Below are 12,878 nucleotides of genomic sequence, written 5' to 3'. Positions count from 1 at the left end.
ATATCTCCAGGGAAGGAGACTCCACTACCTCTCTGGGCAACCTGTTCCAATGCTTCCAATGTCACCCTCACAGTGAAGAAGTTTTTCCTCGTGTTCAGATGGAGCTGCCTGTGTTTTCAGTTTCTGCCCGTTGCCTCTTGTCCTGTTGTTGCTGGGCACCAGCATTCTCTTGACACCCCCCCTTCAGATACCTGTACACGTTGATCAGGTCGCCTCTCAGTCTGCTCTTCTCCAGGCTGAACAGGCCCAGCTCTCGCAGCCTTTCTTCATAGGAGAGATGCTCCAGGCCCCTCATCATCTTTGTAGCCCTCCGCTGGACTTACTCTGGGAGATCCATGTCTCTCTTGTACTGGGGAGGCCAGAACTGGACACAGTACTCCAGGGGCGGCCTCACCAGGGCTGAGGAGAGGGGCAGGATCACCTCCTTCCACCTGCTGGCAACACTCTGCCTAATGCACCCCAGGATCCCATTGGCCTTCTTGGCCACAAGGGCACACTGCTGGCTCATGCTTAACTTGTTGTCCACCAGGACTCCCAGGTCCTTCTCGGCAGAGCTGCTTTCCAGCAGGTCAACCCCCACCCTGTACTGGTGCATGGGGTTCTTCCTCCCGAGGTGCAGGACCCTGCACTTGCCTTAGTTGAACTTCAGGAGGTTCCTCTCTGCCCACCTCTCCAGCCTGTCCAGGTCCCTCTGAATGGCAGCACAGCCTTCTGGGGTGTCAGCCACTCCCCTCAGTTTAGTATCATCAGCAAACTTGCTGAGAGTGCACTCTGTCCCTTCTTCCAGGTCACTGATGAATACATTGAACAAGACTGGCTCTACTACTGACCCCTGGGGGACACCACTAGCTACAGGCCTCCAAATAGATTCAGCCCTCTGAGCTCTGCCATCCAGCCAGTTCTCACTGTCCACTCATCTATCCCACACCTCCTGACTTTACTATGAGGATGTGATGGGAGACAGTGTCAAAAGCCTTGCTCAAGTCCAGAAAGACAACATCCACTGCTCTCCCCTCATCTACCCAGCCAGTCATTCCATCAGAGAAGGCTATCAGATTGGTCAAGCATGATTTCCCTTTGGTGAATCCATGCTGACTACTCCTGATCACCTTCTTGTCCTCCACATGCTTAGTGATGACCTCCAGGATGAGCTGCTCCATCACCTTTCCAGGGATGGAGGTGAGGCTGACACGCCTGTAGTTTCCTGGCTCCTCCTTCCTGCCCTTTTTGAAGACTGGGGTGACATCGGCTTTCTTCCAGTCCTCAGGCACCTCTCCTGGTCTCCAGGACCTTTCCAAGATGATGGAGAGTGGCCTAGCAATAACATCCGCCAGCTCCCTCAGCACTCGGGGGTGCATCCTGTCAGGGCCCATGGATTTGTGGATGTCAAGTTTGGGCAACAGATCTCTAACCTGATCCTCCTCAACCAAGGGAGGGTCTTCCTTTCTCCAGCCTTCCTCTCTGGTCCCCAGGGTCTGGAATTCCTGAGGAATTCAGTGAAGACTGAAGCAAAGGCAGCATTCAATAACTCCTCTGTTACCAGGGCCCCCACCCCATTCAGCAGCAGGCCCACATTTTCCCTAGTCTTCCTTTTGCTACGGATGTATTTGAAGAACCCCTTCTTGTTATCCTTGACATCCCTTGCCAGATTTAATTCCAAACGGGCCTTAGCCTTCCTTGTCGCATCCCTACACACTCTGACAACATCCCTATATTCCTCCCAAGTGGCCTGTCCCCTTTTCCACATTCTGTAGACTTCCTTCTTCCGTTGGAGTTTTGCCACGAGTTCCTTGCTCATCCATGCAGATCTCCTGCCCGCTTTGCTAGACTTCTTACTCAGAGGGATGCACCAATCTTGAGCCTGGAGGAGGTGATGCTTGAATATTAACCAGCTTTCTTGGACCCCTCTTCCCTCTAGGGCCCTACCCCATGAGATTCCCCTAAGTAGGTCCCTCAAGAGGCCAAAGTTAGCTCTCCTGAATTCCAGGGTTGCAGTCCTTCTTATTGCCCTGCTCCCTCCTCGTAGGATCCTGAACTCCACCATCTCGTGGTCACTGCAGCCAAGGCTGCCCCCAACCTCCACATCTCCAACTAGACCTTCTTTGTTTGTCAGTACAAGGTCTAGCATTGCACCTCTCCTCGTTGGCTTCTCCACCGCCTGGGTCAAGAAATTATCATCAGTCCTCTGCAGGAATCTCCTCGACTGTTTGTGCCTAGCTGTGCTGTCTTGCCAACAGATGTCAGAGTGGTTGAAGTCTCCCATGAGAACCAGGGCCTGTGATTGTGAGGCTACTTCCAGCTGGCTGTAGAAGGCCTCATCGACAACTTCCTCCTGATCAGGTGGCCTGTAGTAAACCCCCACAACAGTGTCACCCATGTTAGCCTGCCCTTTAATCCTTACCCATAGGCTCTCAACTTGCTCTTCATCCACCCCTAGGCAGAGCTCCATACATTCCAGTTGCTCCCTCTCATAAAGGGCAACTCCACCACCTCGCCTTCCTGGCCTGTCTTTCCTAAGAAGCACACAGCCATCCATGACAGCATCCCAGTCATGTGAACTATCCCACCATGTCTCTGTCACTGCAGTGAGATCATGGCCCTGCGACCGCACACAGATCTCTAACTCTTCCTGCTTATTCCCCATGCTGCGTGCATTGGTATACAGGCATTTCAGAGAGCCAGTCAAGCATGCAAGCCCCCCAGGAGAGGTGCAAGAGGATCCTCCACAGCCACGTCCCATGCTGTCTCCCCCGGCCGCATGCACCCGCTGGAGGCATCCTGACTCGAGTGGTGTTTTACTGACTACCCTGTCACTATAGCACTCCCCTTCCCCCATCTTTCCTAGTTTAAAGCCCTCCTTACCGGGCTGGCCAATCTGTTGGCAAAGACGCGCGTGCCCCGCTTGGTAAGGTGGATCCCATCTCTCCCCATCAGCTGTTGATCTTCAAACAGGGTCCCATGGTCATAGAAACCAAAGCCCTGTTGCCAACACCAGTGGCGCAGCCAGTTGTTAACTTGGAAAACTCGTCTACTCCTCCTCCCGTCCTTTCCCCTCACAGGCAAGACTGAAGAGAAAACAACCTGGGCTCCCAGACCCTTGACCACCATTCCCAGAGCTCTGAAGTCCCATTTGATGGCTTCCAGTTTGCCTTTCGTGTCATTAGTGCCCACATGGAAGAGCGGCAGAGGGTAGTAGTCCGATGCATGGACAAGCCTTGGCAGTCTTTCCAGGACATCTCTTAATCGAGCCCCTGGCAGGCAGCAAACCTCTCTAGACAAGAGGTCAGGTCGGCAGATAGGTGCCTCTGTCCCCTGCAGCAGGCAGTCACCCACAACAATCACTCGCCGCTTCTTCCGGGTGTTCCTGCACGGCACAGGGTCCGTCAGGCCAGTTGCCTCCCTTGGAGCCATGTCCAGCTCTTCCTCAGCTTGGAGGGCACTAAACTTGTTCTTCAAGGGTAAGTCTTGAGGAGGAGCAAGAGCCTTTCTCCTTCTACGAGAGGTCACCAGCTTCCAGCCCTCTTCAACAGCGTTATGATGTACTGTTACACACGGTACAGAGCCCTCCGACAACTCTGCTGCAGTGGGGGGTGGGGACTCCTGGAGCTGCACAGTCTCCGAGAATACCCTGTCAATCTCCTGCTCATCTTCTTCACACAGCCTACTAACTTCCTCCCGTAACTCCTTTATCTGGCGATACAACTGGTCAACCACAGCACACCTCATGCAGGAGAGCTGACTGTCAGTCCAGGCCTCACAGAGAGGCCCCAGGCACTCCCTGCAGCCTGACACCTGCAGAGCTGCATCTGCTGCCAGAGGGTCTGTCTGGGTTGAAGCCTCAGACACAGCTGATGCAGCACCTCCAACAGCCACTGGGGAAATGTGCTCTGCAGAGTGTCATGACCATGCCTGGGGAAGGACACACCACTGTGGAACATGGAGAGGTGCCTTCTTTGCCCTCTGGCACCCTGCTGCACAAACTGCTGCATCTGCTCACTGCCTGTGTGCTGCACTCTGGGAGCTGTGCTCTAGGCCTGGCTCTTATATAGGCCTCTGCCTAGCAGTGACTCACAAGGGTGCTTGACCCACCCAATCAGGAGCCACCTGAAACAAAAGCCCCAACTCCCTCTGACCAGGGCAGCCCAGGGAGCTGGTTAGCAGCAGCCCCACCTAGCTAGAACTTCCCAGGAGAAGTTAAGTCAAGGCCCCCTGCAGGAGTCCTTGCCTCGCTCTCCCTTCCTGCCAGCAGCAAGCACTGTCTAGTTCCTCGGGGCTCCCCAGAAAGCCTCCACAACTTTCCAACAAGGCCCACAAAAGGCCCAAGCAGAGCCCAGACACTGCTGTGCAAACTGCTGCGTCTGTTCGCTGCCTCTGTTTGCTGCGCTCGCTGTTTGCTGTGCTTTAATTAAAGCACGTTGTGAGTAGGTCACAGTGATCAGATTCCTGAGACCATATATTTTACCCACAGAGGACAAAAGTAATGTCTAGTGAGAGCTACAGGCAAATATTTCATCTTGTAATCTATAAAGGGAGGATAGAACCCCAGACCCAACCCACTGTGGCATCATAGTTCTTTTTAGTGACAGGGGTAGTCTGTAAAAAAATTAGAATATCAGCTCACATCTGAAATAGTTCTCAGCTAATACCACCCACCCATGGTGGGGAAAATGGGTGTCCAGTTCTGGTTCATTCCTGCTGTGAGTACACATGCAAGCATATGTATGTGAATGAATTAATTTAGATAGCTTTTAATAATTAAGCTATGCTAAGAAGAAACAGAGATTTGTACAATTTTAGGATTTAAAACTCTTCTCCCACTTTCTATGCACATTTTCAGTCCCTGTGTCTCTCTTTCCCTCACTTTCTGTTTCTCACGCATACCTCCAGCTACCTCGTGATCAACTTCAGTTAAACCTGAACTATATTTTTTGTTGTTGTGCAAGTAGTGGGGAAGAGAAGAAGCTTGCAAGTGATTTACAAGAGCTTAGATGCTGGGCACTCAACAGTGAGCTAAACTGGCTCTGTCAATAAACATCTATTTAAGCATTATTTTCAAATAAGAAATAATTTAGGTTTGAGAATCATCGTTCCTGAAATGCAGATGAACACATGCCATTTTGTCCCCCTCCCCCCTCCACTCAGACCCAAGGCTGGTATCACAATTGGCAACTGTCATTATATACAGATTTTTTTTTCATCACTCATGAACCACAGGCCTGATATTGATTCGGAGAGAAAAAAGATTGGAAGATAGTAAATATCATATTTTTGTCAAATGAACCCTCCCCTTTCTCTCTACCTTCATATTTGAAAGTTCTTTGGCTGTGTTTCGCTAGAAAGGGTAAATTCCTGAGCCCAAACAGAGACCAAAAGGCACTCAAGCTCCCTTCCCTCTCTTCCCAGCCATGCAGGAAGAGGAATACTGATGTCTGGGATGGAGGGTACCTAGGAGGAGTGCCCCATGCTCTGGTGCCCACCTCACCTGGTTACAACCTGCCATGGCATCTTACACTTCCAAGCAATAAGCAGTGCTCTGCAGCCAGTGGTGGACCTGCTACCGCAGCAGCGCAGGCAGATCTCCACATGCTCCTCAGTACCCAGTCAACTGCCCGTGGGTTGAAGGCACCCAGCCGTTAAAATCCCACCTTCATCGGGAGGACTAAGCTGAGGTGAGGGTCTGCATCGCCTCCTGACGGAAGCCTGCTCCTGGCTCTGACAGACCACCTCCGACTGCGAGCCTTAAGACAGAAGCTGTGCCAGTGGGAACATCCTGCCCTTGTGCCTTGTCCTCCTGGCGACAGCAGGAGCGCTCCGGCTGACTTCAGCTGCTGCAAGGGGACATGGAGCTAGCAGCCATCTCAAATTACCCACATCCTAAATCACAATAGTTGGATTGATAGATCAAGATTTAATTAAAAATGATCAGCTACTGCAAGGACAGGCTTTTTTTTTTTTTTTTGCTTTTTGCTTTTTTTCCCCCAGGCACTTGGTTTACATGTTTACTGTGCTAAAAACAGTTACAAGCAATCTGGATAGCCCTCTGTTAGCTGTGATGAAAACATTCTCCAGCATATCTGATGGTGCCTGCCACCAAACAGGCCTGAGAAATGCAGCAGCTAGATGGAGAGTAAGCCTCACTCTCTAAAAATCATACACGAAAGATGTGATGCTGGTTTTCACCTGATGTCAATCCTGCAGCATTATCTTGGGCAGAGATTCTGGCTTGTTTGCCCTGTGATTTCTTTGCTAATTCGCTGGGCAGCCACACATGCAGCAATGCCTGTGGGCTTCTCTCTGCTGCGCGAGGACATACCGCGAGCCCCTCCTGCCCCCATCATGCCACAGCACTCTCAGAGGATTGGTGGGAGATGTGGATATGGCTGGCGTGACACTCGCCATCAGCTCCTGATGCTCGCGAGAGGTTGTGGGGTGGGCCCCTCCTTGTAATGCCTGGCCCTCTGTTTGAGCCCTGTGGGCATGCAAGAGCTCAGGCACACCAAAACAAGCGTACACCCAAAGTCTGTGCAGAAATATTACCCCTGACAGAAGTCTGGACCAGGACACGGTAGCACCTCAAAGCTCTCAGGCCAGACATGTCTTCTGCCTCATAAATGACTGCCCATTACGTCCCGTCATGGGAGACAGCTGGTCAAAGGGGGCTACTCTTGGAAATAGGACTGACCAAAAAAAAAACTACTTCATCTGTCATTCAGTGGGAAGGTATCCATGCATTAGCAACCAGCTATTCTTAAAAGTCCTTCTAATTTGCTTGCACACCTCAACCGATGATGTAAAAATTGTCTTTCCTTTCCATCTCACACACAATATGAACATGTACGTACACACACCCACACATGTAGTTAAACTTAGGTGCTAGTGAGCTGTAGCAAGTCAGAGCATTCCTAAAGCAAAGTCATTTTATTAGCAATTTTGAAAGTGCCCCTGTCCATCATTATCAAATATCCTAAATACCTGTGTTCAGCAACATTCGGCTGGTACTTAGATTATGAGTCACTGGGTAATTTAGCCCTGCAAGGGAGGTTGTAAGCTTTTCTCCCCCTGTCTTTTCCAGAGAGGAGATGCCAGTGGGGGACCTTCATTAACATTCACTGTAATGTACATCTGTTTGCCCCCTCAGCCACTACATGAAAATACACAGGGAGAGGGGGAAGGGCAGAGGGAGAGCTTCAAAAGGTTTGTGAATCCCAGCGATGCACCCCGAGCTGTTTCTGTCAGTCTAACAGGGATGGCAAACATTTACCATCTCCACAACCCACTCTTTATAGCTTTATAATCACTGAAGCATTTGAAATACGGACAGCCTTAGTTCTTGCTGAGGAATAATAACAAACAGAGCTCAGGTTGATAACGCTCCGCAATAGCCCAGTGTTTGGGCTGGATCTTGGGTGTGGATGTGAGTGACCCACTTAAGATTTTTGTTGTTGTTGTTCAGAAAAACCTCACATTCTACCTTCTGTCCCATTGAGACTCCGCTATGACAGAGTCATACTTCATATTCATCTATAGGAACATCTGGCCCATGTCTAACATTTAATTTCCACACCATTAGAGTCAAACAATACGTGTACATCAGTAGATAATGTAATGCATTATCACGCAAGGCAGAGAGCAGCAATTTATTAGCCTAATTTAAAATAGCCTTCAGCAAAAAATAGTGCATCTTAATTCATAGATCTGAAAGGAATGACATATTTTCCTGTAAAATGCAAAGGTATGAACAGAGACATGCTTTTCCACGGTGGTGCATATATTATTTTTTTCTCTGGTAAATCTTTTAAAAGATGAAACATCAGTTCTCTGTACAAAAAAAAAAAAAGAGAAAAATAAAAAGAAAAATAAAAAGAAAAAAGAAGAAAGTTCAAAACCAAGATACATCTGTAATAATACAAAAGGAGAGATCATACCAAGGGGACGAAAGAAGAAAGGCTGCCCTGGAACACAAGCGAAAGTGACCTTTCCTTTACACTGAAGTTGTGAGCTGAATGTGAAGATCACTCAGATTTTCCATGCCCGCACTTGAACAAATGCAGGCTCCTCAAGTGCACGTCAAGCATTTCCTCCTCTTTTTAATCTATTTTTTTATTCCATTTAAGGACTTCTCCTAGATGGGACAAAAATTATCAAAACAAATTAAAAGCCTTTGTCACCCTAACAAAATGAGTCACTTTACACAAGCATTTGCTCTGCCTTTGGTTAAAGACTATAACTTCCTTCTAGGGAGAAATTAACTTCCCAAATGGCAGAGAAGCACAAGGCTTATGTGCCAAACAAAGTTCATATCAATTCTCTGAAGTAAGGTGAATTTACTCCCTTTTGGATAACAAACACATCATGGGCTCTGGTCACATTGCTCAGCTCCTGTCGCTACTGTACCCAAAGTTAAAAGCTATCTGAAGTTGAGAGTTTTACTCAGTGTCATTTCTGTCTGCCATCTTATTTTTTTTTGACATCAAAATGTCATTGAACAAAATACCCTGGCAGGCCTTGGAGCAAAATCTGGAACACAGGACTTCCTCTTTCCCCACTCCGCACACACTGTCTAGCCCAATAAATCCTGACTTGTTTTTCCCACAGTGGAACAACTGCTCGAGGAGAACTGGAAGGCTGCCCTGCCGAACCTGGGACATAGTCTCTGCTGAGAAGGTGGGAGAGTGCTCACTCCCTCAGCAGCACTTTGGAAGAAAGCAATATTACATGGGCAGCTGAAACCTGCTGGCGCATATTAGGTGGTTTGAGAACTTCTTGGGAGATTTAGGTAGAAGAACCCCCAGTTCTGCATCTGATCTGTTTGAGCCCTGCCAAAACTGAAACCATGCAATCTTTGAAGGAGAACTTTTAGATGACCAGGAAACCTTTAAAGGAAAGAATATCATGCTTATCTTAAAAGATTTGTGTAAGCACCACCTTTGTCTGGCAGCACCTGAATGGGGAGTCCTAAGACCTCAGTTGTGGGCTTTGCCCTAGACAACATATGAATGAAAATCCCAAACAAAAGAGGCCTTACAGTTAGTTATTCTTTCAGCATCAAAGCCAGCTTGTCTATAATTCATCACAATGAAGTGCTCCATTCAGTGGGAATACACAGGATAGTATAGCAACGATTGGTCATGGGGAATTATATATATAAAAAGGTGGCCTAACACTGAAATATATGGAGAGACAAAAAGTCAGTAGTCCCAGCTGATGTAGATTGGCGTGGGCGCTGTTCTGGTTAGCCAACGGCAGGACGTCCCCAAGCAGCACCTAAACATCACAACTGGGCTGAGGCCAAGGGCTGGGCTGGGAGGTGGAGGGCAACGGAGGTGGAGGGTGACAGAGGTGTCACTTGGTCCCCTTTGGCTGACAGCAGTTTTCTGAATAATTGCATACATAGAGTTCAGTCAGGTCAAGTACAGTCTGGCTGGGTCTGCAGGAGAGAGTTGCAGGTGCCACTGAAACTGAAGATACAGCCAAATACAGAGCATCTCATAGCAAACCTATGGTGAGGCGTGCCTGTCAGCAGGGGCAAAGGGTGTTTCAAAGCTGAAGTTCAAAAATTGATGAGTTCGACCAAATTAAATGAATCTTACTTCACCAGTGGAGACAATCTCCCTGTTCAGAGGAAGGCTGGTACGCTTACACTTACAAAAATAATCTACTACTCACTTAAAAACATGAACAGCATCAAGAACAGGCAGAGTCAAAGATCCAGGCGGATGATCCACCTCAGCAGTCAAATAGACCATCACTCCTCTGAAAATAAAGGGGCTATATGAGCAAAAAGCCTTGGAAGTTTAGAAGAAGTCACTCTTTACGCATGTCTAGATAGAAGGAGAAAAAGTCAGCCTCACACCCACCAAAAAATCTTCTCATCCAACCTGGCTGGTATACTAGCAAGCTTTATTTGGATAGCTTATTAATTGGTTGCAATACAGTACTATTGCTTGGGGGGTGGTGGTGGTGGTGGGAGGGAGGTTGTCTTAATTTGTGTGTGGAGGAAGTGAAAAAGGGAACAGTGGTAACCAGAGATTTTGGATACCGTTCTCAGCTACAAGAGATGGGTAGAATCTTCTGTCTACCTGACTCCCTGGTTTATAAAGAGGCCTGGAAATTAAGCTGGTATGTCTTACCTGACCTTCTGTGTACTATCCCTTTATTAGAGGCAGATGGACATATTTTTCTGGCACAGTTTGCTACCCTTGTAAGGATATAGGTTATGCTTAGATACCTGCATCTCTCTAGGAAGGAAATAAGACAAAGAAAAGGTGCTTGCATTAATGCTGCCTCAGGGCACCAGCAAGTTACGGGTTGGTGGGTTTTACAAGACTACTTACTATGCTATTCAATTAAAAAAAAAGAGCAGTTACCATAGCAACACCCACATCTAATGGCTCTTATGCTACCTCTGAGATACAAAGCACCTTCTTACAGCGATACATTGACCAATACAGCATGTCGTGGGAAGTTTTATGCTTCTAGCAGTGGTTAAAGGGGGAGAATGTGCGTTCCAATAACCAGACGTATTTATATCCCCAGGTTGTAATATTAATTTATAACAAATTATTTTGGTTCCTTGATATCTCTTTTCTTCTCATTACCATTTCCTTTCTAATAGCGCCTTCATTTTTTCTTTTTTTTTTTCCCCCTGGATGGATGATATTTGATTAAGTACAGGATGAGATTTGCATATGGGAGCTTAGGGATAGGTCTAGCAGATAGGTGGGTCATATCTGTCTGTTGATCTAGTATCTAGGAAATGCTACCGTTTTATCACAGTTGAGCAGTCAGAGCCGAGTGGAAGCCAGGGGCTAGTAGGTTTGTGGAAGACATTCTGACATTATCAATGGTAAAGGATGGCTTTTCAATCCTGAAAAGAAATGAAAGGCAACATTTTTTTATTTGTCTTGCCTGGGAGGAGAAAGTGGGAAGGGGAGGGGAGAGCAACTCCTCAAGGACGGGAGAAGAGGGTATGGAAATGTCTTTCTTCTTGACAGGCATGGCTGAGTGGAAGACAGGTTATGTGACTCTTTGAACATGGAGTGGGCCAAGCTAACATCTCCACAGGCATGCCAGAGCTGCGGGGGGGGGGGGGGGGAGGTACTGTCAGGAGAGGTGTTAGAGGACAAGAGAAGGAACAGCTAGGCCTCAGGACATCCTCCTCACACCTTGGCCCTCTCTATGGACATTGCATTTCATAGCAAGAAGTCTCAGAGGGGCACGTGCTCTTTTTGTGGATGAGCGAGGCATACTGTGTCCCCTGTCCCCAACCACTTCTTTAACTTCTTCCCCACCAGGTAGCACATTCCTGGAGCATCCTCACTTGTTCAGGCAGGATGGACTTCTGCCCCATGTGGACCTCAGGAGGGAACCGGGGGGCAATGCGAGAGTCACAGAGCTTGTTGTCCCTCCCTGGGCAAAGCACACAGCTCAGCTTCCTGGGGCCATTTGCTCACCTCTGCCTCCCACTCATTCTTCCTCCCATGCTTCCAAAATGTGGGGTCAAATCTGACCATTAGTTTCCAGAAAGAAGAAAGCTCGTTAGTCCTCAGTAACCTCTGATTTGCAATCTTCTAATTACGTAGCCAGCCCAGAAGGACAGGAATAGTGTGTTTGGTCTTCTTACACCAAATATTCTTAAATCTAAAAATCTTTCCAGGAAAAAACTAATGATTTGAAGAAAGAGCTAGATATAGATTAATGACAGTAATTACTACTTAGATATAGATATCTGCATGAACACAGGACACCACTATTTTATTACTGCAGCATCACTGAAAAATCTTTCACCTTCACAGTGCAAGGCTGAATAGCAGTTCCATGTTATTTTTCCATGAACATAGGGCTCCATGTATTATTTGCAATGCTCCTAATTTTTAATTACCCGAAATTAAAACAACGGGATGATATATGGTGAGTGAAACCAAGCATATGTTAAAAACGTCTAAACAGTTTTACCTGGGAAAATGAACAGAAACATAAATTGCTTGTATTGCATATTTAAAAATTCAATAGCAAGCTAAAATTATCATTTGCATTAATGTATTCTGAAATATGAATTATTAAGTGATTCACATTGGCGCAACAAAAGCCAGTTTGGAGAACCTAGTTTTAGCCTGAAGCCTTCCTCAGCAGCCTTATCTTCCCAGGCCCCTCTAAATAGTGCTAAATATATAAAAGAGATTCTTCTAATTGGAAAAATGTATACACAACACCTGTATGAAAAAAAACTCTCCACATTTCCAAGCTGCTTTAAAAAAACCCTCTCAAACAAAAGAAATTCAAATTTTGAACGCTATTCAAGCCTCCCCTGTCTCTTTTTCTCTCTTTCTATTTTAACCCCCTTTGTACTTTGCACTCTTGTAATTTTTTTTCTCTTTGCTTTAATCCTAGCCATCATTTGGTTTTTTTTTTCTTTTTTCTTTTTTCTTTTTTCTTTTTTCTTTTTTCTTTTTTTTTTAATCCTTTTGTTCTTTAAATACAATTTCTTTGTTCAGAGGTCAAGAAAATGACCTGCCACTGGAAAGAATGGCAAGAGGCTGCATGTGCATTGCTGGAGGAGCAGCCGTGGGCTCAGAGGTGGCTGTGCGGAGGCAGTCCCACTCCCTGCAGCAGCAGCCTGGGGAACACGGGGAGGCAGGCCCAGGGGCTTTCTCGGGCTGTGGGGCAGGAGAGCTGCTGTTCTTCACTACACAGGGGCAGGAGGGAATGGGGGTGGGGGTGGGGGGGCAAATGGCTGGAAGCAGAAACATTATTCAGTGCTGCATCCGACAAAGTCTTAATTCACAGGGTAATACTTCCTCCTCTGCATTGTTTAAGAAAGGAAAACCTGTCAGCAAGGTCTTCTGGGACTGGGGCTTGGAAACTGTACCTCAAGATCC

Source organism: Struthio camelus, chromosome 2 (assembly GCF_040807025.1).
Source record: "Struthio camelus isolate bStrCam1 chromosome 2, bStrCam1.hap1, whole genome shotgun sequence".
NCBI classification, from domain to species: domain Eukaryota; kingdom Metazoa; phylum Chordata; class Aves; order Struthioniformes; family Struthionidae; genus Struthio; species Struthio camelus.
This window is presented reverse-complemented; position numbering follows the sequence as displayed.